The sequence below is a fragment of the Ovis aries genome, chromosome 2, assembly GCF_016772045.2.
Source record: "Ovis aries strain OAR_USU_Benz2616 breed Rambouillet chromosome 2, ARS-UI_Ramb_v3.0, whole genome shotgun sequence".
Classification (NCBI taxonomy): Eukaryota; Metazoa; Chordata; class Mammalia; order Artiodactyla; family Bovidae; genus Ovis; species Ovis aries.
Genome location: NC_056055.1, coordinates 229,106,470 through 229,130,333, shown reverse-complemented (window position 1 = coordinate 229,130,333; position 23,864 = coordinate 229,106,470). Strand labels below are relative to the sequence as shown.

The window sequence follows — 23,864 nt, the reverse complement described above, 5'->3', positions numbered from 1 at the left end:
CCTCAATGAATCTGCCTATTCTGAACATTTCATACAAACAGAATCATACAGCATGTGGCCTTTCATGCCTGGCTTCTTTCACTTAGCACACTATTTTCAAGGTGCATCTACACTGTATCAAGTATCAGTACTTAAGAGTTCTTTTTCATGATCCAGCAATATTTTATTATATAGATAAACCACACTGTTTTATCCATTTATGATGGACATTTGGGTTACTCCCATTTTTTTGGCTATAAAGAATGCTGCTGCTATGAACATTCACGTACAATTTCTTTGTAGAAACATATCTTTCCAGTTCTCTTGGACATGTATCTAGGAAGAGAATTGCTGGGTTAACTCTGGGGCTTCCCAGGTGGTGTTGCTGCTGCTGCTGCTGCTAAGTCGCCCCAGTCGTGTCTGACTCTGTGCGACACCATAGACGGCAGCCCACCAGGCTCCCCCGTCCCTGGGACTCTCCAGGCAAGAACACTGGAGTGGGTTGCCATTTCCTTCCCCAATGCGTGAAAGTGAAGTTGCTCAGTCATGTCCGACTCTTAGCGACCCTATGGACTGCAGCCTACCAGGCTCCTCCATCCATGGGAGTTTCCAGGCAAGAGTACTGGAGTGCGGTGCCATTGCCTTCTCCCCAGGTGGCGCTAGTGGTAAAGAATCTGCCTGCTGTTGCAGCAGACTTAAGAGATGTGGGTTCGATCCCTGGGTTGGGAAGATTCCCTGGAGGAGGGTATGGCAACCCATTCCAGGATTCTTGTCTGTCTTAAGAATCCCATGGACAGAGGATTCTGGTCGTCTAACAGTCCACAGGATCTCCCAGAGTCAGACACGACTGAAGTGACCTAGCACAGTAACTCTATGCTTAACTTTTTGAGGAACTACTAGACTGTTTTCCAAATTTTTGTGCCATTTTTCATTCCCCTTCAGTGTAAGGAGCTCCAATTTCTCCATACTCATTCATACTCAACAGCACTTGTTTTTATCCATCCTTTTTATTACAGCCATCCTAAGTGGGTGTGAAGCAGTATCGACTTGCTTTTCTCTAGTGATTAATGATGTTGAGCACATGCTTAAATTTTTATTGCTTAAAATACAGATATGCATGTTCACTGGTACACATAACCATACAGATGACCATGTCCCTATCCTCAGCCTCCCTCCCACACCCCCTTCAAGTTTAACAAATGCTTCAGAAAAAAAAAAAAAAAAAGAAATATGATGAAAAAAAGATGGAACCACAAAGTCATTCTGGTTAAACTGCCAGAATTTTAGCACTACCATCCATCTCTTCCCCTGTGATGATATGTGCTAAAAGTGAATGAGAATGTACTTCAGTAGCAGGGGCCAGGCTGGGGCCAAGGCATTCAACTCTACACACTGTAAAATCTTGTTTTGAAAGATGCAGAGGGTCAGTGTGATTTATCGATTCAAATAAAGCAAAAAAACTATGGAAATAGCAGATTGGATATGCTAAACATAAAAACGTCCTCCACTTTTGAAATTACAAGAGCTGAACAACAAATCAGAGCATCATAAATACCACACTGACTTGGATATTCGCCCAAGTGAATTCACAAAACAATTAGATGCATCTTTTCTCTCTCTCACTGCCAGCATAGTCCATTTTCTCTAAGAATGAAATGAAATGGATCATTTCTTCTCATTGCCACCATTGCCACCAACTCTCAGCAACCTTTTCATTCATGGCTTTTCTAAGCCAAACATAAGAGACTGTCTTTACCACCTGTTAATATAGGGCCAATAGATGAGAATGCTTTGTTCCAAGACAATAATAATACAATCTGTTGTTCTTCCTGTAATACATCTTAGCATACTTTTATTTTTCCTAAAGGTATTAGCTCCAAGAAAGTCCAATTACAAAGTGCAGATTTTCAAGATATTTTTGAAAGTAAAAAAATGCTTCGGTATAATATGTATTTGCATTTAGTGGAAAATAAGAATTTATGAACCAAACACTTGTGAAGTAATTTGTTCCCGTTTCAAATATATGAATGCATTTCAAAAAGCTTACATAGCTTAAAAAGTGATACAGTTGTTACATACAATATACATAGTTATATCAATAACATAGGAAGTATACTTTTAAAACTTAGTACTTAAAACATTAAACGTAATAGCAGATGGCCTGGCTTCACACCACTGCATGGTGTTCAATTGACCAGAATGCATCATCTACCTGAGTTGATGAGTCAACGGGGAGCCCCAGGGGTCCAGTGTGGAAGCTGCGACAGAGCACCATCAACATTTTACGACATAAACAACAGATTTTTTCCTGGCAATCAAAATCTGCCACATGACCTCATGAGCTACGTTAATGATAAAAATCAAAGAAAATCAGAGTAGGATTCTGTTTTCTTATTTCACATTAGAGGCAGAGAGATACAAAGAAATGACAATCGAGTGAAAACCGACTTCATGAATAAACAATGAAAACTGGAATCAAATTATAGGAAGAAGGTAACTGGAATCTAGTCTTCATGAATACTGTGACACTCAGTAATTACACTCCAGTGTCTGTTCATGGAAATATCTACAGCTTGGACTCTGGTCCAGAAGAAACTGGGAATTGTGAACACTTTCCCTCTTTGAAGACTGCTGACATCTCCATGTACACAATGGTTCTCCAATCTCATACACTTCATCTTCATAACTATGTAAGAAACTCTCACCCAGGTAGAGACAACCATTAAACTCTCTCTCAGATACCAAAGGGCTAAATCTTTCTGATTTTCAGCTACCAGACCTAGCTTAAAGACACAAGACCTAGTTTTTAACACATGAGAGCTCCTCTTTCCTTCTCCCCCTTATATACCATCTCTCCAAGTGAAAACAAATACAAAATTTCCCATATCTTACTGGAACTAGGTCCAACTGTCCTTTACAAGGCCGTCTTAAGTACTAATACCAATGCCGTCCATGTGGAAGGCAAAATAGATGACCTCTGGGGAGTTAGGATTTAAGACCACTAAAATGAGATCGAAGTTAAGAATGTTCCAGACAAGTAAGCAGCCATTAATAAGGTCATATGTGTGGTGACAGACCCAACCAAAGGTCAGACCCTTATCACCTGATGCTCCTCCCCCAATCTTACTTAAGTTATGCCTGACTCAATTTGCTTAAAATCCAATGTCATCATGTTATTCCCTGCCCCAAATCCGTCATGTTTTCTTACCTAGATCAGCTTTCTCTACGTCATCATTGTAATAAGACTGAACAGTACCATAGTTAACAGAGTAGACTCTGAAGCTTAATGGCTTGGGTTCAAATTCTGGCTCAACTGTTTGGAATTGTATGATCTTGCTGTCATTTGTAAGGACTTGTTAAGTTGTGTCCAACTTCTTGTGGACTGTAGCCTGCCAGGCTCTGGCCACGGGGCTTCCCAGGCAAGAATATTGGAGGGGGTTGCCGTTTCCTTCTCCAAGGGATCTTCTCGACCCAGGGATGGAACCCATGTCTCCTGCATTGGCACACGGATTCTCCACCACTGAGTCACCAGGGAACCCCTTATAAAACAGATACTAAAGAATAATAAGACCTGTCTCATAGAGTAGTTGATGAGTGAATATATGTAAAACACATAGGACAAGGCCTGAAATATACTAAGGAGTTTGTAATAATTAGCTGATATAATCATCAGATCAACTTCAAGCATTTTAGCCTATACGTCAGTCCTATAATATTTGTATACTGTTCTCAATAATGGAGTCTCTGGTGGCTCAGAGGTTAAAGCATCTGCCTGGAATGTGGGAGACCCAGGTTCGATCACTGGGTCAGGAAGAACCCCTGGAGAAGGAAAATGGCAACCCACTCCAGTACTCTTGCCTGGAGAGTCCCATGGAGGGAGGAGTCTGGTAGGCTACAGTCCATGGGGTCGCAAAGAGTCAGACACGACTTGAGTTCTCAATAATAACTAATATTTATGCAGCTATTTGTAGTTTACAAAATAGTTAAGTATACTTGCTTCATTTCACTTAATTCTCACAATCTGGGGAAGACAAAGTTAGTTCCATCTTATCTACCAGCTGGTCTACCCAGCACTGGCCAAAAGAAAAAGTCACTTTACTGTCTTGCTAGTCATTCTGAAGCCTGCTCTCAACAGCTGCCCAGATGAGAAGGAGCTCAATGAAGCTTCTGCCCTGGAGACTTTCTGGGAAATGTTAAATTCCTCTGTCCAAGGTGCTAAATAATTATGGCCATCTCCACAGATGGGCAGTCCTATGGGGCTCTCTCACCACCAGAGGTCACCAAAGTGAATTTTACATACATCCCATAGCTTTTAAGTCTGAGTATTCAGAACATAACTGCCCAATTTAATGGAAATCCTTTCAGCAGTTTTGGTGAGAAAGCTTCAGAGAGAGAAATTCCATTTCTTTCTCATTTAAAGAGACCAAGATGACAATGCTCTTAAACTGGACTGCTGCTGCTGCTGCTGCTGCTAAGTCCCTTCAGTCATGTCTGACTCTGTGCGACCCCATAGATGGCAGCCCATGAGGCTCCCCCGTCCCTGGGATTCTCCAGGCAAGAACACTGGAGTGGGTTGCCATTGCCTTCTCCAATGCATGAGTGAAAAGTGAAAGTGAAGTCACTCAGTCGTGTCCGACTAGAACTCAAAATCAGCTCATCACACCAGACAGTGCTTGTTTATCTGGCAAGCCCTTCAACCTTCTGCCTCTCACAAATGCAACCCTTGCCGCTACTGTCTATGCTTTTGAGAGACCGCCATGGTCCTATCCATCACTCAAAAAGTAAATGTCCACATTTCCGCAGGTTTCCCAGGTAGTACTAGTGGCAAAGAATCCATCTGCCAATGCAGGAGATGCAGGAGACCTGGGTTCAATCCCTGGCTTGGGAAAATCCCCTGGAGAAGGAAATGGCAACCCACCGCAGTATTCTGGCCTGGGAAATCCCATGGACAGAGGAGCCTGGAGGGCCACAGTCCATGGGGTTGCAAAGAGTCGGACACGACTGAGCACTTGTCAGCAGCACATTTCCACAGCACGTAAGAAATTCCTGGAATGAGAATGACTATATGGGGTTCAATAAAAATCTTTTGGAATTTTAGGTTGTGATCTAGAGGCAGACCAGGAAACAGCTCAAACTTGTGATGCACAGTCCATCTTTTTTTAACTCAATAGAAACCCTGAAACAAGATGTCAGCTACTTTGCTTTCACATAACTGTTTCTTGGCGGTAAACTCAAGTTTAAGAGAATTCTTGTAGGTTCTAAAAAAAAAAAAAAAGACTAAAACAATGTTTCATTTTTAGCTCAATCTCTCCTTATATAGCATAAAATTCAATGAGAACTATTTTAGGTAGTAATAAGTGAGAAAAGGGTGAAAGTTTAAATATTTCCATTTAGTCAAGGGTTTGCTTGTATGAAAAATAAGATCTCACCAAAGAGCTAACGTAGGGCCACCCAGTTTAAGGTGGATATTGCTCATGGCAATAATGAGACCCACTGAAATGGATGCATCGTGAAGTGAGCTATCACTGTGGGTGCTGGGCTTTATCTCACCAGGAACTCTGGGAGCTGGTACAGGTAATACCTCAGTGTTAATGCCAAGGGCTAGAACTCTGCCTTAACTCCCTGTCACTGGTGGCTTGTCAGAGCAGGAAAGGTGGGTGTTAGGGGCCACAGAAAACACTCGGGTAAAGAACCGCAGGTACTGAAGGCTAGAAGTCTGTCAGAGGACACCAAGGGCACAGGGATGTGAGACACACTCCCTGCCACTCCTTCCAACCAGTTCAATTCTGCCCCAACCTTCAAAGCGCCTCTCCTGAGTTGCATCCTTAACGTCAGATTCCTCAGCCATCTCAGCATTCACAAAATCTCCCACAATGCCTTCCATGTGTATGATCCACCTGTGCCAACGGGATGTCACCAGAGGCTCTTTATCATCTCCACCACACTGTGTTTTCAGGATACCTCGGGGCTTGAGAGCACGTATTCTGGAGTCTAAACTAGTCCCAGTGCCTGGCTTTAGCCTTAAGAGCTGTGTGAAGTTGTGCAAGTCACTTAACCTAAGCCCGTTTCCTGCTATGAAAATGGAATAATAATAATAATAATAGCTAAACCTGATCCTGTCCAAGTCTCTTGGACAGCAGGGAGATCAAACCAGTCGATCTTAAAGGAAATTAATCCTAAATATTCATTGGAAGGACTGACGCTGAGGCTGAAGCTCCAGTATTTTGGTCACCTGATGCAAAGAGCTGACTCATTAGAAAAGACCCTGCTGCTGGGAAAAGATTGAAGGCAGGAGGAAAAGAGGGTTGTCAGAGGATGAGATGGCTGGATGGTACTACTGATGCAACGGACATGAACTTGGGCAAACCTCGGGAGATGGTGAGGAACAGGGAGGCCTGGCGTGCTGTGGTCCACGGGGTTGCAAAGAGTTGGACACAACTGGGTGACTGAACAACAAACTTGATCCTGGAATTCCTGCAAGGATTCAGTGACCTAAAACACCAAGTGTTCATTCTAAGGAATGATGTCAAGCACACAGTCGACACATTCAATCTCAGCTCGTGTTTCAATGACTTAAACAGAGATACCCATTTGTTATGGAGTTTAAGTTTTCCTCAACACGGGTCAAACACAAAAGTCAAAAAACTTTGACTAAAGTTACACTCTTATGCAGTCGGAGTTCATCCTTGGCAGGATGAACATCCTTGGCAGGCATCCTTGGCACTGTTCTCAAGCTTTACACACGCACGATTACCTGACAAAGTTAACTCACAGATCAGGACCCACATAATGAAGGCTGCCTCAAACGTCTGGCTCATGCCACAAATCTAAACCCAAGTCAGCCTGCTTTTATGGGAACAGCCTCGCTGCCCAGGAAACTTAACGCCAAGCACAGTCCTCCAGATCAGCTTTAGTCAGGTCACCTTACTCTTTTGAAAAAACAGGTCCTGCTCGCCTTAAAAGGAAACCACCCCCTACTCCCTAGCCAGCCATGCAGTTTCTTCCTTGCCTCTCCTAACATTCCGTAAAACTCACGTGCGTACATGTGTGTGTGCTCAGTCATGTCCAATGCTTTGCGACTCCATAGACCATAGCCCACCAGTCTCCTCTGACCATGGAATTTTCCAGGCAACGATACTGGAATGGGTTGCCATTTCCTACTCCAGGGCATCTTCCTGACCTAGAGATCGAACCCACATCTCCTGCGTCCCCTGCATTGGCAGGCAGGTTCTTTACCATTAGGCCACCAGGGAAGCCCTCATAAAACTTGCTCTGGCCCCAAATTTCCGAGGAGTAAGGCTCCACTGCTTGGGAGGCGCCCTGTCCCCGCACTCTAGGAACAAAGGACATCAAGCTTATCACTAAGTTGTCTTAGTTTTGTCATCCTGCGCGGCAGGTATTATTTCATTTTACAGATGAGTGGGGATTTTAATCAAGATAATCTGGCTCCAGAGTCCTTGTTCTTAAAAGGAAGTTGTGAATCAGGTCTGTCTGCATGAAAGTTGTGAGTTTTTAACTCTCAAGATAGCCTATTCTTGTACTCTAGCAGTTTGTCAGAACAACCATGTAAGCTTTTCAGTGAGTTACTACTGCTCAGTGGCCATGGTTCTAGGTAAGCTGTAGGGCAGGAGAGGTGTACCCTAAACAGGCCACTTGGCATAAGGATTATCTTGAGCTGAATATAATTAAGAACAAGCAGATACAACTGAAGCTCTCTGCTTCCCCAGTCTGTTTAAAAGCAGGACATAAATATGTGTACCCCTCCCCCTCCACCAGGCAGGACAAAAGTTAATCACCAGCGACAACCTTAAAATTGGCTCCCCAAAAAATCTGCACAGCAAACTTCATCAACTAGCCCTAATCTTCCATGAGTTCCCTGACCCTTTTGCCTTCCTACCATTTGCTGCCCTAGAAGCTCAAAGCTCTTTTCCTTTGCCTTGTCACTTCTCAAAGAAATGTATTGTTCTTTCACTAGGATGCTGTATAAGCCCAAGTTCTAACCAACTCTTGAGCTACTCATCACTAGGTATGGTACTTCCACCATCTGAGCCACCAGGGAAGCGCACTAAAAGCTGTACTACATGAATTCTCCAGGCAAGAATACTGGAGTGGGTAGTCATTCCTGTCTCCAGGGGATCTTCCCAACCCAGAGATCGAACTCGGGTCTCCTGCACTGCAGACAAGGAGAAGTGGGCATCACAGGACAAGATGGCTGGATGGCATCACCGATGCAATGAACATGAACTTGGGCCAACTTTGAGAGATGATGAGGGACAGGGGGACCTGGCGTGCTGCAATCCATGGGGTTGCAGAGAGTTGGACATGACTGGACGACTGAACAACAACAAAGATAATTCCACTCTGTGCACAAGCTTAGCTGCAATTCTCAAAATAAGCATTTATCTCCAGATTTGGGGGTGACAGTTTGCCCCGTGACCTCAATCCTGACAGATCTAAGAAAAAGTCACTGATTTTCAGTTTGCTCAGGATTCTTCTTGTTGTGAAAACCAGGGTAATAACTGAAAGCTCTTTACATGCCAGGGCTGAAATAGGAAGTCACTCCTACTGTCTTTTGATAAGAGAAATGACACTTCAACCACCAAAAGAATTAGGAAGGACGTTATTTGAGCATAAGGACTTGCCTTTGCTAAGAAAGTGCAGTTGGTGACTTTCATCACACACCAAAATATATATGCACTTTGAAGTATTTCAAATGTAGAAAATTTCAGAACATAGAGCTTTTACTCTACCAAATGTAACTGTTTCGTGACACAAAGTAACTTGAGGTACAAAGTAATGTTCAAATACCCAGCTTCTCTTGGTAATTGTCATTGTCATAGCTTAAAAAAAACCAACAAAATCTGTTTCTAAAATCAAGTTAAGAAACAAAACAGTAACAGTAATCCAAATGTCACTTTTCTCATTTTGGAATATACTCTATACACATAGAGAAGCTGAGGAACAAAAGCCCCTGCTCCATTGCTGACTTTTCTCCCACCAGGACCAGGGCTCGACCTGGCAAGGACTCTGGAAAGAAGGGCGTAAAGCGGGGGGATATGAAGGGTGCCCTGCCCAGCATTCTTTCACCTGCAGGCCCAATCCTGCAAAGGCTTAATCTAAGCCACGGAGAGGCAAACATCTTTTCTGCCTTTTACGTGGGCAGTAAGGAGATCAAACCAGTCAATCCTAAAGGAAATCAACCCTGAACATTCATTTGAAAGACTGATGCTGAAGCTGAAACTCCAATACTTTGGCCACCTGATGTGAAGAACTGACTCACTGGAAAAGACCCTGATGCTGGAAAAGACTGAAGGCAAGAGGAGAGGAGGGCAACAGAGGATAAGATAGTATCACTGACTCAGTGGATGTGGGCTTGAGCAAACTCCAGGAGATAGTGAAGGACAGTGAAGCCTAACGTGTTGCAGTTCATGAAGTCACAGAGTCGGATTTAGTGACTGAATAACAACCTCTTTAGTGACACTTTTCCAACTCTTAGCCCTGTGTTTCACCCTGGAAGGGGTATCTTCTTTTCACATTCAACAAATACTTAGATAGCACTCATGAAGTGCAAAAATTTCTATACAACAGCCTCTTTGGGAGGAAAGGGTAACCTTTACCCTATCCTTGCTCTTCTTTTACTCAGGGTGGCATGATACATAAGAAAGTACCCAGTGATGAGTAACTCAACAGATGGCTAGAACTTGGGCTTATACAGAATCTTAACAAAAGAACAATACATTTTTAGAGAAGTGACAAGGCAAAGGGTTTTGAGTGTCTAGGGCAAATTTCTTTGCCAAATCTCCAAATGCTGCCTGGTCGGATCACATCATTTTGCCTTTGAAGGACTTCTGCAGAAATGCACCTTCATATTATTTGAGGCCCTGACATAGGTCTCACGCACCCGAGGGACTGCTGCAGAGGAGTCATTTTCACATTGTCGTAAAACACTGTTCAGACCTCTCCTTCTCTGTGCAAATTCCTACCAGAGCTGGAAAAGGCTCAGTTTCACCTAAGTGCCTGTGCTCTCTTCTGCTGAGAGCTACTCAGTCGTTTGGTTGCCTTTTTTCCCCCTTTACTACCAACTTCTGTCTTAAGTCATTTCTAAAACTGACACTTCCTGGAAATCGGCAAATGTGCCAATTTGTGCCAATATAAATGTACAAATATGTGCCAATATAACAATTCAGAGAACACCTTAGGGAGCATTCCTCACCTGCATCAGACTTTGAAAAAGCAGATAAAAGGAGGAAAGGTATTTGTGCTGTTAGTATATGTGTTAGTCACTCAGTCATGTCCAACTCCTTACAATCCCATGGGCTGTAGCTCGCCAGGCTCCTCTGTCCATGGAGTTCTCCAGGCAAGAATACTGGAGTGGGTAGTCTTTCCCTTCTCCAGGGGATCTTCCTGACCCGGGGATGGAACCCAGGTCTCCCTCATTGCAGGCAAATTCTTTACCATCTTAGCCACCAGGGAAGCTGTTAGCATACAGACAGCAAATAGGTGAAACATGCTTGTGCGTGCCTGCTCAGTCATGTCTGACTCTCTGTGACCCCGCGGACTGTAGCCCGCCAGGCTCCTCTGTCCATGGGATCTCCCAGGCAAGAACACTGAAGTCGGTTATTTCTTCCTCCAAGGATCTTCCCGACAAAGGAATTGAACCCACACCTCCTGCAATGGCAGGCAGATTTTTCACCATTGTGCCACCACAGAAACCCAAAATATGCTTAGTGAAGTTTAAATGCATTAGGCTGCTCAGTTCTGCTATAATGCTTGCTTTGTAACAAGTAGATTTGTTCAAATGCAATTAATATTGATATATCAGGGAACAATCTGAATACAAAGTCTGCATCAGATTTGCACAGTTTCATCGGCAAGAAGTCCTAAGTGAATGCAGGAAACTGCACTCTGCTAAAGCAAGGTGTACAGAAATTCATACAATGTACACATTTGCACACTTTGAACACCCACCAACGGCCTAAAGTTCACTGCGTATTTAATGAGTTACGCACCTCCATGTCTCCAGCTACGACTCACCCATCCAGATAATCCTTCCTCCACCACTTGACAGCAATTCACAAGCTTCAGTCTTTCTGACAACCATTTCTGACAGCGAAGTTTAGAACTTTGGGAAGGTAAAGTGCCATATTTCTTATGTACTTCTGTATTTATCATTTAAGGAGTGTAAAACCATGCTAACATTAGTTTCCTACCTTTTTTTTTAAAGGTACCACTGATAAAAGTCTGAGCATTTTGCTCCTAGCACCCTTTGCGCCATAAGCTCTCTGGTTTTTGCTGCTTGATTTCGTACAGTCTGGTGGTTTGGGGAATGCCTCTGTCACTTTTGGCAGAGCTGACTATTCCTCGAGTCTAAAGTGTGTGGGAAGGAGGACCGTCTGTATTCAGGAACTGCTGTTCTTTAGCCAATGTTATCCCATATCCACTCTGTATTTTATTTCTATCATTCCACTCTGTAACCCAAACCACCCAGGTTAGAGGCTCTTGTCACTCAAATATTTAAACACCATATACTCTGAACTTTCTTGGACAAATTAGAATAAGAGGGGATAAATTCTCTTTCAAACTACCAAATATGCCCATTTCCCCCCCTTATGTCTTCTCTACCAAAAGCTGTTTCACCTTCCTTCACATGGAATTTAGAACCAAGACTCATTTAATTTTGGCATTTGTTTACTTGACTGCATGTTCTAGGAGTGTCAAGGTTTCACGTCCGATTACAATTATTCAGTGACACAAAACATCTGTGTTTTGGCCAGATGCTTTCAGTAAGAGATATCAGTACAATATTCGAGGGCAACAATTTCAGCGAAGAAGTAAAGGCAGCGTGAAAGTGAGAACCCAAGATCAGATGTTCTGACAACACATGCAGCTCAATGAGCCAACTGCATTTACACGCACTGCGCACGTGTCACTACTAGACAGCAAGCAAGGTCAAACCGCTGTCAGTGACAGTACGCTTCCAAACTTCTGGTCAATTATCTGGCTAATAACAAAAGACAAGGCTATGACATCATTACGGCTAGAATTAATTTACACAGATCTGCTTCCTGTTAATCGAATACATCTTTAAAAGCACTTAATTATTTTTCACCTAGAAAGCCAACACTCAGCTTTGTTAGACGAAAAGCAACCTTGCTGAATTCAACATGAGAGGCTGTCAGGCTGCTCTAAGACATAAAGGACAAGTCTTCACAGGACACACTGCTGCAATACAGGAGCTGCTGCCACATCCACAGCAAACAGATGCACAAGATGATGGATAGCACAACACATTCGAACAGTTTCTGAAGACAAAGAAGTTGTCAGCGAACGGGGGTGTAAACAGACAGACTCTGGCTAAGGAAACATCACAGTGCTTTTTGTCAAAATGACATAGAGGACTAGTAATATTAACATATGCAGTACAGGACAATAGTTAAGGGCATGGTCTTTGGTAAAAGCTCCAAAATACGCCAGCCGTGTGACTTTATAGGAAAGTTACTAACTGCTGGTTTCTCACCAGTACAAGGAGATAATGTAGCCACATTTGGGACTATGAAGCTCAAAAGAGATTATGTATATAAAATCATAAATTGGAAAGTGCTATGGTTTTTAATGCATATAAACACATAAAATAAGGTTTAAGATTAAAAACTCTAAAAAGCTTGATTTTATAACTTAGTAACCAAATAGCCTTTTTCTGGGCTACCTATGAGCCTTCATTTTTATACTGTATTGTGTGATACAATTATACACTTTTTAAAAAAACAACATGATGGGCTATGTGGAAGGCACCACAAAACAAAAAAAATTTTTTTTAATAAATTTAACAATAAAATTTCAAACCAGAGTTTTTGTCAAGATGATCTTAATCACTACATTTGAGAATTTAATGAGCCTCCATTTTAGGATTAAAAAAAAAGTCAGATGGCAAAAGTTTAATTTCCCCCCCTTTTTAGAGTGTTATACTCTTGATTAGATGATCTTTATATATGAAAAATGAAATACTGGATTTTGTATATAATCTTGACTTGTGCTCCATCGTGAGGTGAATTAGTGCCAACTCCAATTCTGATCCATCATCACTTATGATTTCCAGTATCAATCATAAGCCGGTTCCTTCTCTCACAGACTACAAGTTTTAGTGTAATGAGGGCTCATTAAAGTTCTCCGACTGACAGCCCTTCAGACGTGGGTCCTTCAACCAGGAGGCGCTCAGGGAGCAGCAACGCCCGCAATTCCACCGTTACTCCGTTCAAGAGGATTTAGGGAATTCCACACTCACTCTCACTCCACACCAGATTTGTTTACTAAAGTCGTGAAAAGGTGAGAGCCCTAACCCCATTTAAACTAACGCATGTAAGAACTGCTGGTGAATTATTTATGGAACTGAAATCCTCCCAGCACAGGAACAAGTCAAGAGGGGAATGGCACGCCAGACATCAGCAATGTTCATGTTCCTCAAGCACACAGGACGTCGGCTAATTACTAGGCGGTGGAGACAGCCTGGGTTTTTTTGGTTTTGCTTTGCTGTCTATCCAGCATCACTTTCGTTCTTTCAATAACAGGTGAGAGACGGCTCTCACTCCCATTGGATGTGGTCCTGGAAGGACCATAAATCAAGGGTGCATTTCCTACATGGATTCGAGGGTGACACTGACCAAAACTGGAAGAACGGCTCTCCTGGAATCTAAAACTTGTGCAGAGATACTAACAGCTTCTGGATCTGATGTTCACAACATTAAAGAATTTTCCAGATCTATCCAAGTCTACTCTGGAGAAGGAAATGGCAACCCAGTATTCTTGCCTGGAGAATCCCATGGACAGAGTAGCCTGGTGGGCTATAGTCCATGGGGTTGCAAAGAGTCGGACACGACTGAGCGACCTGACTTGACTTCACTTCACCCAAGTCTACTCAAGCCTCGACCATTCACCTGGCTGCTGTCCTGTGGCTTTGGCTTTTCTGTAGATTTTCTGAGCTTCTTTACATATTTCCATTAAATCTCCTGTTCCTGAATAAGCTGGGCTTCCCTTGTGGCTCAGCTGGTAAAGAATCTGAATGCAATGTGGGAGATCTGGGTTTGACCCAGGGGTTGGAAACATCCCCTGGAGAAGAGAAGGGCTACCCTCTTCAGTATTCTGACCTGGAGAATTCCATGGACTGTATAGTCTATGAGGTCACTAAGAGTTGAACACGACTGAGCAACTTTCACTTTCTTGAACAAGTTATCAAGGTAACTTAGTTAACTTCTGTTTTCACAGTCGAAGAACCCTACCCAGATATTAGGGCATTTGCCAAGGGCAAGCAGCAGATCCTAATATCTATCAAGCATTACCAACTCTCATTTTTTGAGTCCATACAACACTCTGACAGGAGAAACGCAACTTAGAGGGTATATAAGCAGCATCCCAAAGGTTGGCCATACACAAGCTACTCCCAAAGAAAGAGGTATGCTCAGAGCTGAGGAGGTGAGCACAAGAGCAGCTTCTGCATACACAAGGCAAAGCCCTCTCAATGCCATACACTTGATACATAAATTTGGACACTAAATGAAGAACGTTATTTCAAAAGAAAGAATTGATTGTCTTAAATGTGGCTTCTACTTATACAAAATTGATGGTTTTTCAGGAAAACTTCTAATTACTGAAGTGATGTACTCCCTTTGTTCTGCATTGAAAGTAATACTAGTCTATACACCTAATAAAATGTTATCAGGTGATAGAAACTTCTGGCTAGAACTTTAGGACAATGAATTATTCAGATTCATGGGAGGAAGGGAGGGAGAAAGGAGAGGAGGAAGAGAGAGAAGGAAGGAAAAGGGGGGTAAGAGACTTAAATTTCATAGCTTTCAGAAAGGAACACAGAGGTCTCCTGCATGCTTTTCTGTGGAAAGGTTTAACCCTCCTTTCCACCACAATGCACTTCATTAACAGACCTAAATATCCATATTTCTCTAATCATGAACCGAGAGAAGAAAACCAATGAACACGAAACTACAGCAATAAAAGCACTAAGCATGTAAGTCAATATATCTTCATCTATATTCCATCATTTAAGGAAAATCTGAGCATCTACTAAAAGACAAGCACTGTCCTTATAGACAACCACAGTCTTGAGAGAGAAACAGACAAACAGCAACATTACAGTGTGATAAAGAACTGTAACAGGTCTTCAAATAAAGACGCATTAAGTGTTTGGAAAATAGCAAAGGTAAGTTTTAAAATTCGGTATGGGATGTGGACTTTTCTATGGCTCTGTAAAGAATCTGCCTGCAATGCAGGAGACTCCAGTTCAATCCCTGGTTTGGAAAGATGCCCTGGAGAAGAGAGTGGCTACCCACCCCAGTATTCTTACCTGGGAAATCTCATGGACAGAGGAGCCTGAAGGCTACAATCCCCAATCCACAGAGTCGCAAAGAGTCAGACAACTGAGCAACTAACACTTTATAGGGTATGGGAGGAAAGAAAGAAAGAAAGTCCTGGAGCAAGTATTATCCTGTGGGCAACGCCGAGGGAGATGAAATGTCCAGGACACTCAGAGTCAAATCAGTGGATCCATTCCACAAAGAGAAATGGATGAAATTTTAAGTCATCATTCGGTGGATGTAACAGCTACAGGGTGAATGTTTAGAAAGCAGAAAGGTCCCTTATTAATACAAAATGAACATTCCTTGGAAAGAGAAAGACATGAAGACTCTGGCGTGTAGGAACTTCTACTACCTGGGCAGCAGGCACAATGTTTATTCCTACATCTGTTTAAAGTCAGCATCACAACTGATTCATTATAATATACATCACTGCAAATGTCTTGTATTTGTAACATAAAAAAAGGTAGCAAAATTTCTTTTACAGTGTTGCCCAAAAGACTTTGCTCAAGGGAAACACACACACAGCCTTATATATTATTTATATAAAACTGAAGCCATTGTCATCTGTATCTAAATTTCATTCATAATTATCCTGATATTGTGACTTTGGATTTAAAAAATACATAAGCAACTGAACACCATCGAGAAACAGCCATTGGTGTAGTAACAGCATTCCTGGGGTTAAAGCCAGATTTGGGGTCAAATCTAGACGCTTTAGTAAGTATGTGGCTTTGGGCAGATCACATAATCAATCCTGCTGAGCTTCAGTTTCTTTATCCATGGATGATGAAAATTCCACTTACTTTCTGGCGTCATCAGAAAGAAGAAATCCAATAGCCTGTCGTGTAAAAGCACATAGGACATCCCCAAAGTTTGTTTTCCATTCTCCCTTCCTCTTCATAAAGTAATGGGCCTTCTGCCCCCACAGAACTAGACTTTATTGCTTTATAATTATGATATCCATGTAACAATGTCCAAAAGAGGAGGTGGTAAATAACACCAACATGCAAACCTGAATGCGCACATTGTTAGCTGGCTACCAGCTAGATCCCCAAGGGCTCCTGCACACTATCTATTGCTTCCCAGAAATTTGATACATTTTCTGTTCTGAATACAGCCAAAATTATCCACAGGCTTTGAAATATCACCATCATGATGTTGCACAGAGCAGCTGGTTGATGGAAAGTGACTCCCCCTCCCCCACACCCCAGCTGTCACCAGGAAACCCTCCTCAATGTGTGAAAAAGGACAATGTGATAATACTACTACCCCTATTAATAACAATCTAACAAATACTTAGCATTTGAGATATTTTTCTTATGAAAGCTCACCCTTAACTGGAAATTAACTCTTTAAGAAAAACCTTCTATCATATAAATGCAAACCAGCTGTTTTCATACAACAGAAAACCAAAGGACAGTAAACACAAGTAATGTATTTCCACTGACTCCTTGTTTCTTTTTCCTTGAGTCACTTATAACGCTAAAAAACAGCCAGTTAAAATATTAAATAGTTTTATATGTGCTAACAGATGTCACAAGCTTAGTGATTATAAAAAATAAAAAAAAAACACCTCAGATGATTTCTCAAAAAAATGTGCCTAGATTCCTATTTTTGTATTAATCACGCTGAAGTTTGGATTTTTCTTTTCTAATAGCCACTCATTTCTCTGCAAGAGAAGCATATGTATGGCATGTTTGACATTGCTGAAAATCCTGGCAGTTGTTTTTAGAACATGTTTGTGAATCCCACTCAGGAATCCTCAGCGCCCAGACTTCTTGGGTACAGTACAGCTCATCTCCTGAGGATTTCCACACCAAGATGAGGAGTTTCACACCTTCTGACTCAGCCTCCGTGGAGGGTCACTGCAGAAGGTTCAGGATAAGCCCTTCAAACTCTCTCAAAGCCTCTTAGCTCCTGAGCTTTACAAGATGTTGCTAAACAGTTTCCCCTGCTACAAAAATCTGAGGTCCCCTGCTTAGATGACTGACTGGAACTGCAGCACAAAAGGTGATCTTTTTAAGGGGCTTCTATCCCTGTAATAGCTTTTAAAAGAATTTTTACAAATACATGTATAATGCAAGGATTATCTGTCCCCACTCCCACATTATCATACATTGCCAAGTAAACAAAATTACGACCTAGTAATGAAATCTTCCGTGCTCACATATTCATATGTAATATACACAGAAATACAAGAGATTTTTGGTATTTTAAAAAATGGAACACAAAACTTTTCACTTTGCTATCATTAAGTATCCATATTCCAAAATAACGATTTCAGAGCTGACAGCATTTTCTTACTCTTTGGTGCACGTATTTAGTGAAGTCTCATCTCCTGTGACAAGAGCCCCTTCCTCTAGCTATCCCTGTTAACTGAAGATACTTAAATATTAACCCCCAATCCTGACCTTGTCCTTTCAGTATACACACAAAACAATGCAGGAAAGTTGCTCGGTTACAGTGATAGACCTGAAAATGGTGTTCTTCCACTGGGTTTAGAGTTGTAACTTGCTCCAAGTGTTTGCTTTCTCTCATACATAATAATATGAAAGCTTTGACTCCTCAGCATTTTGCTTTAAAAAAGAAAAAAGCAGCGCAATTAGGTAATTAACAGAATCACCTCATTTATAAAAATATTACGAGGCAATAAATGAGATCAAGCTAGATTCGAGGTGATAACTACCTTTTCTCCCTTGTCCAATGTTTACCAGCTACCTGAGCCTCTCAGTGTAACAGACGTGTTTTGCACTTGATTTTATTCAACGTCCTAAAGTAGTCCACACCATGACTCCTATTCTATAGGAGACGAAATGAATACTGGGAAGATATTAACTTGTCTACTCGACATGATCAGTATGTAACAAGAAGTGGTGTTCAAAGCGGGGTCTGCCTGACCCCAACCACAGAGATCTGCCTCTCAGACACAGACGACAAGAAAAATGGGCCTTTGTGAAAAGTGAACACTTCATGGTGGGACAGTGTTAAGTTAGTAGCAACATTAACAAAACTACTTATAGGAGCTGAAACCTACGTTGACTCCTGTTTATCTGAAAACTCACCACAATACCCAGGAACCACAGTGCGGACTTAGGAGCAGAAGACTAATCAAAGTGACATGTAGTCTCAGCCACAGTGTGGCACTCTTCTCAACATCACAGTGAGTCTAGGCTTTAGGGCAGCTGCTTCAAGTCCTGAATATTTCTCGATATACCCCCAACACTGACGCCCTGAAAAGGGAAGGAAAAAGTTGTAAGCAAACACTGCAACTGACCTTTGGTCAAAACAGTGGATGGAGAGCATATCTTAACTTAATTCCTGTGATGCTTCCAGAGAACAGAGATAAGTAGATAGGATGAGGCCTTCTCTGCTAATATTGTGGAGCTGTATGACACGTGGGAAAAAAAGATAAGAGAAACATCTTCAGTCTTGCCTCTTATTTCCAAGTCACTGCTCTGTTAATACTTCTCAACTCTAAGGCTGAGGCTGGTCTATGGTCAGTTATCCACTTCACCTTTTTTTTAACAAGTTCTGGGTCAAAAGAAGGTACAATTACGTGGGAAAGACCAAAAGGCCAAAGAATTAAAAACTACTCTTTAACACAATTACTAATGTGGCTCTTAAAAACACCACAGCATAGGTATTAACTGAATATCCTACACTGGACAACCTCAGCTGTATACAACACAATGAGAATCCATAAACAAAACGCTAAGGAGCAGCAGAGGCACAATATTCATGCACTACAACTCACATCTAAATCAAAGAATCCTCCTAGCACAATCTATGTACTTATTTTAGGCAAATTACTTAACATCTCATTCTAACAAATTACTTAATAACATCTCATCTGTTTCCCATCTGTGTTAAAACATTTTTCCTGAATTTTCACATAGAATACCCACAGCCCTATGAAGTTATCTATAACTAGTCCAAGGTCCTACACCTAGGAAAGGCTTCACCTGGATTCAAATTCCATTCTGTGACTCCACAATGGCTGGCTGCTCTTTATCACTCCCGCCAGCATTTCTCAAACTGTAGAACCCAGGTGTACTGGGATCAATTGGCAATCTCCTTAAAACACATTTCTGATACATGGAGTTTGGGGTAAGACTCTTCACTTTGCAGTTTCAAAGTGTTGCCAGGTGTTGTTGATGCCGGTAATCCTGAGACAACTTTGGAATGCAATGCACCGCATTCTTCTAAGATGACTTGTTTCCCCAACCCTTGCCACACCAGCAGCAAATTAGTAGAAGCTTTAGATTTAAGTTATTAGAACCAGAAAAGTGTGTCATATAAATGTGAGACATCAGATTTTTAAGAAGCAATTCCAAAGGACGACAACAACAACAACAACAACAACAACAAAAAACCACAAAAAGCCACAAAGTCCAGCTGTGACTGCAAAAGGGCCTACCCGTCTCGATGACTCAGTCATGACTACGCAATAATTTATTGTGCTAGTAACCCTGAGTCTTCAAGAGAGCTTATGCTTAGTTTAGAAAAACATACACGCATAGGATCCGTTTTTGAATAGGTTTATAAGGCCTGGACATAAAAGGGTTGTGTACACTTAGTTTACTTCCTGTCCCCTATTAAGGGAAATACACAGGTTAGGATTGTGTTTGCCATACACAGGTGCAGAGAAAGAGTTCCTCTTTACAAGAGAAACTGAAACCACAAGCCACTGCTGATGCAACACCACTTTAAACTTCCCGCTTTCATAAGGGATCCTTTAACCACCCCGTCTCCCCGAAACCAACGAGTCCCAGCGCCTCTGTCCGTCCTTCCCGGGGCGATCGGCCTCAAGCAGAGACGTAGGGTAAAGACGCTTAGACCCCCAGAGTTGCTCCAGGAAATCCCCATTCTCGGACCGGCCGAGAGATCCCTGGATGCGGAGGCTGGACCTCCAACCCCGCCCCAGTTCGGATCTCAAGGAAGCGCCGACAGCCGCTCGCAGCCCTAGCCCCACAGCCGGCGGCGCCCGCGGCCCCGACTGAACTACCAGAGCGGCGACGAACAGACGCGGAAACTCACGCTTTCTTACGGTCCGCCTGCGTCCTCACGTCTTCGCGAGCAAATACGTCATCACGCACGGGCGCCGGCTCCCGGACGCTCAAGGTCCCGGCGGCCTGGGGGCGGGGAAAGAGAGTGGTTGACTGCGACACCGCTCCTACTGCCTTAGCACAGCGGGCCAGCCACGGCGCATGCTCAGTTGCGCGCACGTGCGCGCTCGTCCTCGCAGGTTTCCCCGCTGGACCGCGAGCGGTGTAAGTGGTTTGGAGGACGCTCCTAGGACGCGACAGGGAAAGGGCTGCGGCCGAGCATAGTATGGAGGGTTTGTACCTGCGACTCGTGTTCCAAGCTCCGAGTGACACCTAGATAATAATATTCCTTCTGCCATAAGAAACTGTTGGCTGCCCGTCATGCGTAAAGCAAGTGAATGGCCTGCATTCGAGTACCTGGACGTGGGATGGAGTAGGCCCGGTCGGGGCTGAGAAACTGCCCTTCTGAGCGGAGTCCTCCCACGGGCCCAGAACCTGCTGCGTGGAAGAGTAACACACGCGGACTGGATGGCGGAGGAGACCCCTGATCATGAGTTATCAGCGCCAAAGAGCAGCCCACCACCTATCTCAGGGCGGAACCCGTGGTTACAAAGCAAGCTAACAAAACAAGATTGTGGGTGTACATTTCACTCCCTAGAGCTTCCGTTTGAGGCTACATTTCGAAGTTCATTTGCCATTGTAAGGCTTTAGGTGTTAAGTAATTTTTGTTAATGTATCATTTGATGCTATTTTGATTATGGATCCACTTCTGCCCTGGAGCGTTTTATGTTCGGTTGTAGGAGTCAGGTTAAGTTAAATGCTGTATTTCATACAATATAATAGCTAAGGGGACGATAACGTGTTTTCCAAGGAAGAAACCAAGAGCAGGTGGTTCTATGTTGCCCTGTATTTATTGGAAGTTGTAGCAGCTGTGTTTAGATAGTCTACTTAAAAACTGCCTAAATCAGAAGCCTTTTGATTATCGTTTGTTATTATGTATTGCAAGAATGCTTCATAGAAATGTTTATTTTGGAGTTTTGAATTTAAATGAAGATTTAGCTCACGTGCAGGGTGTATAACAGACTTTCAAGTGATAAAGAAGAATCTTGGCAATTTGCAAGTATGTTCCTTGAGCCTTGCAAGTTATTCCTTCTGAAAACAATATGCTGATTAGAAAGTTTGGCTGACAAGGAGAAGCTGCATTTCTCCAAATAGAAATTCAGCTGCAGGGTGAAGGTGAATTGCCAGTAGGAATATTTTTGTATCAGTTCAGTTGCTCACTGGTGTCCGACTCTTTGTAACCCCATGGACTGAAGGACGCCAGGCTCCCCTGTCCATCACCAACTCTCCGAGCTTGCTCAAACTCATGTCCATTGAGTGGGTGATGCCATCCAAGCATCTCATCCTCTGTCGTCCCCTTCTTATTTCCTTAGAAAAAATAAAGGTAATTTCTCAAAAAGAAAGCATTCCCTTTTATTCCTGATCCATGATCATGAGCATCAATTTAGTTAATACTAATCCTTAGCTTCCATTTTCTACGCAGTTTGCATCTTTCTATAATCGCATAATTTTTATTTTCCTTTTCTTACATATCAAATACATAGGTGGTTTTAAGGAAGCCACAAATCAAAGAGGCTCAATGCAATAATCTCATAAAAATGTCATTATATATATATATGTCATTATATATGGGGGTTAGAAGTATACTTAGGCAATTATATTCAATCCCAAATATTATCAATGAATAATTTCATAGCCATTTAAGAGTACAGAAAAGTCTAGCTTTTTAAAAAATGACCTTTTTTTTGTCCTATAGGATTCATTGAGCAGACAGAAGTTTTTTAAAGCCCATTGACATCAACATGTATCAAACTCAGACCCTATTTAAATTGACAAACAGATCACTTGGATAATAATTGTAATATCTTTAACATTACCATATGTGGCAGTCAGCAAGATCTTTTTTCTGAGGCAAGGTTTCAAAATATCAAAGAATCAATACTTGAAAAGGTCGTTTAGCACAAGTTATACAATTACAAATTACCTTGTAAGATAATGATTCCTAAAGTTCAAGTGTACTCATATCTTAATTATGAGAATAAGCAGTATTCTGCACATTATGAATAATATCAGAGATCTATGTAATGGTCTGGACAATTTAAAAAAATATTTATTTATTTGGCTGTGCTGGGACTTAGTTGCAGCCTGCAGGGTCTTCGACCCTTGTTGTGGCATTCAAAGTCTTAGTTGCAACATGTGGGACCTGGTTCCCTGACAAGGTATTGGACCTGGGCCCCCTGCAATGGGAGCATGAAGTCTTAGCCACTGGACCACCAGGGGAGTCCCAATTTTCTTTATAAAAGTTTTTCATGAGAGCAGTAATGCCTAGGATTAAGCCATCTGACTTAAATGATTGTTCCTAAAATGTGATTCTTGAATACAGAGGAGTTGTGGTAACAATCTTTGTACAGTTCATAAGTCTAGGATTGGAACTGCAGGAGGGCAGGTAAGTGCATTCTCAGGTTCCAAAACCTGGACTGAAGGTGACAAAGCACCAAACAGCACTGTTAGCAAATAACACAACTGGGTTATTTTGTTTAAAGATGAACTTGTGTGTTATCTGATTGCTTTTAATGGATCAAGTATTTATTACACCCAGCACTGCAGGGAAAGGTGTGTGAAACTCATCAAAGAATTTATAGCTTAATGTGAACCGTGAAAATTAAGAACAACTTTAAGTACAAAATTGCATCATGTATTATGACAGAAAGACTAACAACAATACTTAAGAGTGATAGGCCTTGCAAATGGCAACCGTAGGAGATTTGCAGTGGCAATAATAATGACAGACAAAATGACTTTAAGACAAGTATTTCTAGAAACAGACATTTCATAATAAAATGGTCAATGCATCAAGAAACTGTAACAATTAGAAATGTACATGCACCCAAAACAGTCCTAAATACATGAAGCAAATATTGGTGTGAATGTAGAAATAGACAATAGCTTGATAATTTAATATCTTAGTCTCAATATGGGTAGATCAACTAGACAGGTAACCACTAAGGCGATAGAAGCCTTGAACAACACTATCAACCCAACAGGTATCTATAGACCTCTGAACTTAGTGACAACAGAGTTTATGTTCTTTTAAAGTATATACTCCAGGCCACAAAAACAATGGGGTATACACATATAAACACTACTAGAATTAATAAATGAGTTTAGCACAGTCTTTGAATACAAGATCAAAATTTTTAAAAATATATCTCTAATACAAGTTAAAAGTCCAAAAATAAGATAATTTCTGTCAACTGAAAGAATACATGTGGCCTAAAAGTTGAGTTAGGTTTATTACATGGGATTCATGAGGACTTGAAGCCCAGGAGACGTCATCTCAGGTGACCCTGAGAGAACTGTTTTGCGGGAGGCTGGGGGAGGAGTCAGGCTGTATAGAAGTTTTGCAGCAAGGGGC

General features: G+C 42.0%; 1 protein-coding gene across 3 annotated transcripts in view; it reads right to left on the bottom strand.

The window, feature by feature from the left end:
* The window catches only part of RHBDD1 (rhomboid domain containing 1), a 135,011-nt gene extending 114,577 nt beyond the window's left edge, over positions 1-20,434 (bottom strand). The window contains exons 1-2 of one of the 3 annotated variants that reach the window (XM_042244322.2): positions 20,382-20,434; positions 18,619-18,728 (exon numbers count right to left, since the gene is read on the bottom strand). The gene's annotated coding sequence lies outside the window, so the exon portion shown is untranslated. Of the gene's footprint in view, positions 1-18,406; positions 18,575-18,618; positions 18,729-20,381 lie in introns of all 3 variants that reach the window. The other 2 variants (XM_012147329.5, XM_004004978.6) reach the window with 2 other exon arrangements.
* Positions 20,435-23,864: the final 3,430 nt, after the last annotated feature.